Here is a 5,223-nt window from a genome sequence, read left to right as displayed (position 1 = left end):
ATTTCCTGATTGTCAAAAAGAAAATGGGTCTTAGAAAATTGGTCTAGAATTCTTATCCTTAGCCCATTAGGATTTGTGGATGTCTCACTTGAAAATTAATGTCTTAATTTAGGAAAAAAATTTGTATTAAAAAGTATAAAGTATGACTCTTTTCCCTCCCCCAACAAATTATTTAAAACTGCTTTGAGGAATGAGGCAAGGGGTTTTCTTTAGATTGCCGGGTAGTTTGAATTCAAACCCTTTGAATTCAAGTATCACCATAGAAACTTGGGTGGGAGGCTGGAAGTACCTTGGGCTGTTATTGTTAGGTATCATGGTGAAGATACTGGGTTTTTAAGACCATGCCTCCTGGCAAGAATTCATTGAAATGTAAAACGCATTTCCTTTAAAGTGCTAAGTATTTACTTAGTTCCGGTGTTCTTCCTAAAAATTAAGACTTGCGTTCCTCCTACAGAGAGAAAAGATAGAAGAAATCATAATCTTGAGTTATGTTACTTTGAATGTAATGCCATATTCAAAATATGTGAGCCTGCCTTTGAAAGGGACAGGTGTCTGCTTTAGAAGCTACAAATTTTTTAACAGAAAAGGATAGTGGGAACCAACATTTTTTTTTTGAACGCCAGTTGTGTGCCCTCCTGAAAGCAGGCCATCCATTCTCCTTATGGTTTCCTTTAATTTTCACAACTATTCACTGAGGTAAATTTATAGTTTTGAAAGAAAATCAATGCATAGGTTGGTAAGTTTGGCCTTTGTTGGATAGGGGATGCTAAGAAGGAGGAGAGGCTAAACAGATGGGTGTATTTGGAGACTTAAAACAGTGGTTCTCAACTGAGAGTAACTTGGGACCTTAGGGACATTTGGCAATGTCTGGAGTGGTTTTTTTTGGTTGTTCCAACTGGGGAGTGGAGATGCTATTGGCCTCCAATGGGTTGACACCAGGGATGTTGCTAAACATCCTACAATGCACAGGACAGCCTCCCCCCCCTCCCCACCATCAACAACGATGAATGGTCCGGCCCCAAATGTCAACAATGCTGGTATTGAGCAACATAACTTAAAATGAACATAGAAAAGAAATTAAACCCAGTGTTCTCCCTGCCTCACTGAGATGTGTGGAACAAATGTTAGCCTGATTCACCCACCTTAGCAAAGAGTTAAATCTAAATATTATTTCTAGACATCTCAAGGAGTGGAAACTATAGCTTACTAATGAAAAGGATTTACATGTGATTTCTGGGGCCATTATTTATTTATTTATTTATTTTTGTATTGAAGTGTAGTTGATTTACAATGTTGTGTTAGTTTCAGGTGTACAGCAAAGTGATTCAGTTTCATATATATATAATATATATATGACATATATTTTTTTCACATTCTTTTCCCATATAGGTTATTACAAAATATTGAGTATAGTTCCCTGTGTTGTACAGTAGGTCCTTGTTGTTTATCTACCTGGGGTCCATTATTTTTTAGGTTTTCACTTTCAGGATACACTTCTTTTTCTCCATCCTGAATTTCTCATAGCATAATTTTGGCTTCTTCCACTTGCACTTGATCTCTCCATCATGGAGGTAATAATCAGCTGACAGCCATTCTACATGAAGTATTCTTTTGTCCAGGGTATTTAGAGGCTACTGTTACATTGCCCCTGAGCTTCAGATACCATCATCCACCGCGGGTGTACTGCGGAGTGCTACAGTGTGTCGGCATTGTTCAGATTGTTACTAAGCGTCAAAAATAGTAGGGTCGCCAAGTCAAAATATAATGCACTGTAATGATACGGCTTTGTTAGCATCAACTGGCAGTAATATGTGGTTCTTGTTAATAAAACACTTAAGTTCTATTTTTAAATGTTTCTCTTGTACCTGGAGACTCAGAGATTGAGTTTCAAGGCTTCAGCAATTCAGAAGTCCTGTGCTCCCACCTGCCATCCAAACAGGTTCCCTTTTTCAGCGTTCCAAGTGGCCATAGATTTGTAAAAGGTAACATACCCACAGTATCTGGCGCGAGAAGTCATTCTTAGACATTTTGGAGTACTTACCACTGTTTTAAATGTCAAAACACTGAAATCAATGAAAAAATGGAATAGAGCTGGGACAAGAGAGCTGGAAAGCTGAGAAAGGTAAGGTTTGTAAAATAAACCAACAGTGGTTCATATCCGAAATATTTTGAGTGCCTAGCAAATGTGAGTTCTTTAGGCACTGGGGATGTAGTAGAGAGAGAGACAGAGAGAGAGAGAGAGAAGGGATACGATTTAGCTTAGAACTGAAAGGGCAGATGGAAGGAACAGCAGACACGACAATCTAGGCTGCTGATTTTATAAAATAAAACATTTCTCATAGTCCTAGGAGAAGACAAGATGTCCTGCTTCTCAGTTTTAATTAGGAAGTGTGCTTCAGTTACCTGAAAAGGAAATGATCTCTGCCCTCTTAAAATTATATTTTACAAAGATGCCACCACCATCTCTACCCAAAAAAAGAGAGCTGTATATGGGTATAAATAACACACAAATGGAGCTATCTTCTCAATTATAGACATGGAATTTCAATTTAAAAAAATAAAGATTTTCGGGCTTCCCTGGTGGCGCAGTGGTTGCGCGTCCGCCTGCCGATGCAGGGGAACCGGGTTCGCGCCCCGGTCTGGGAGGATCCCACATGCCGCGGAGCGGCTGGGCCCGTGAGCCATGGCCGCTGGGCCTGCGCGTTCGCGTCCGGAGCCTGTGCTCCGCAATGGGAGAGGCCACAACAGTGAGAGGCCCACGTACCACAAAAAAAAAAAAAAAAAAAAAAAAAAAAAAAAAAAATAAAGATTTTTCCCCCATATTACCTTTTTAAAAAATGTCAAACGGTAGACATACAGATTTTTGTTGTTGTGGTTCTCTGAATGATAACCTTTCGTCTGCTAATAAATTTAAACTCCACAGGAAAATACAAAACAATCTAACCATTTAAAGTCATATTTTAAAAATATGACTCTTGACCTGAAAAGATTTACATATTGTATTGCTTATCTATTTTCCAGCTGATCTTTTTAACTTCCTGAGGTCAGAGAATCTACTGAAAAGGGTGGTGTGTGACTTTCACTCAGGGAGGGTCTATCTTTTATATTTAGTCTTCCCTTAGTTTTAATCTTTCAAAAGAAACTTACAATTAAAAAAAAATTTGGCCAAGTTATAATCTTATACCTGCTTTTAACAAGGCAGCTCTGAGTGAGGCACTTGCTCTTTAACATCAATTTTATTAACTTTTAAAATGAGGGAGAAAAAACAGTGGTGGATGGGGATAGATGAAACAAGCTTGGCAAAAATAACCTTTGCAGACAATTAAAGACATGTAGGAGTCATTATACTATACTATTCTCTCTACTTTTGGAGATGCTTTTAAGAGTTTCCACAACAAAAATATTTTTAAAAGAGGCAGCAGAAATAGATGACACTAAATCTTGTTCCAGGACTACCATTGGTGCTCTTAAAGGGTCGGGGGGAAGAGCTGAATATACCCAGAGGCCAAGTTCAAAGGCAGGCACGTGTGGTATGGGATCAGCTCGGGAGCTGTCTGGGGTCAGTGGAAGATGAAGGCAGTAGCTGAGAGTATTTGAGGAGGGGTGCAGATAGAAATTCCTTAGCTGTGATGAGTGAGTCCTGACCTGGCTCTTATAAACCGTCCAGTAAAGGGGCTTTTCCAATGAAGCCTGTCCTCCGCTCATCCTCTTCAGCTCCATTTCCCCCCCTTTCATCAATAAATTGGTCCAAACCTTCCATTGCCCTGAACAATGGTTTATGTTCATATGCTGAATATGGTGCCATCCCCAGAGTGTTGCATGCTCTCAGCAAGATGATCAAGGATTTCTTCTGTCTCAGCACTTCTAGGAGCTGTGAATTTCTGGAACACTTTACTTTGGTCTTTGTCCTGAAGTTCTGATGAAGTGCCTCACTTCAGTGGTTGGGTTTCTGGAGCCATCTCCTTATTACCTTGCAAGAGCTGTTTTATTCTGATGTACAGGATACACCTTAGGTAGAACTTTTACCCTGTCTGTCTTGGAACTCACTGGTCTTCAAGTCTTTCACTTGACTTTCTGTAAAGTCCCAATGAGAGCTACTGAGGGGAGAGACTTGGGATATCTCAAAAACACCGGAAATAAATTTCAATATAAGAGCTCCAAAGATGTTCCTAGCAACCCCATGAGTACACATACATCCCTTCTAGTTCTCCGGCAAGGACCAGGGCTCTGAAGACTTCGCGGAGACTTAGAGCCCAGGTCTTAGCTCTCTTCTGAGGCTGGAAATAGATGTAGTGCCACCTGCCACCCTCATATGGAACTGCACATACACTCCCCATTTACATAGTGATTTTTATTTTCATTTTTTTTCTTCGTAAAACCCCGAGTGAAATCTTGGAAGAGGGAGAGAAGGGAAAAGAGGAAGGAAAGAATTAGATTGAGATTGAGGTAATCATAACAGCACAACAAAAGAGCTTGAAGAATTGAGGTGTAGAGGGCAAATCCAGTCACGCTGGCACTGTTAATAGTGACTTGTGAATAATTTATCCGTAGATTTCCCTTTACTTAGAACCTGATACCCCATATACTTCCCCTAAGCTGCGGTGTTTCTCTAATGGAGGAGAGACCAAAGAAGTTGGGTTACAATTTGCTGCCTAATCTAATATTTGGTTCTTGTGTACTCAGCAGATATGTATTGAACACATGTGTACATGAACACATCTGGGCAAGATGTTGAGGCAGTGGCAAGACAGATTCAGACTCCTCTTCTAATGTAAGAATGCACCATGGCCTGTGGGTACACACAGTGTACCTACCTCTTTGGCACGCGCAGTGTTATAAATGCTGCAATGTTTATTTCTCTTGAAAAACGGGGAGATTTGGCCCCCTGGAGCTATATCCCGGCATGGTAAAAGTCAGGGAAGTTGGGGGGTGGGGGGGAAATGCCTGCCATGGTAAGCAGAAGCACATGTTCTACAACCTGCCGTGGCCTCCGCCTCTCACTTTTTTTTTTTTAACATTTTTATTGGAGTATAATTGCTTTACAATGGTGTGTTACTTTCTGCTTTACAACAAAGTGGATCAGTTATACATATACATATGTTCCCATATCTCTTCCCTCTTGCGTCTCCCTCCCTCCCACCCTCCCTATCCCACCCCTCTAGGTGGTCACAAAGCACCGAGCTGATCTCCCTGTGCTATGCGGCTGCTTCCCACTAGCTATCT

This window comes from Physeter macrocephalus, chromosome 21, assembly GCF_002837175.3.
Source record: "Physeter macrocephalus isolate SW-GA chromosome 21, ASM283717v5, whole genome shotgun sequence".
In the NCBI taxonomy this organism is placed as follows: Eukaryota; Metazoa; Chordata; class Mammalia; order Artiodactyla; family Physeteridae; genus Physeter; species Physeter macrocephalus.
This window is presented reverse-complemented; position numbering follows the sequence as displayed.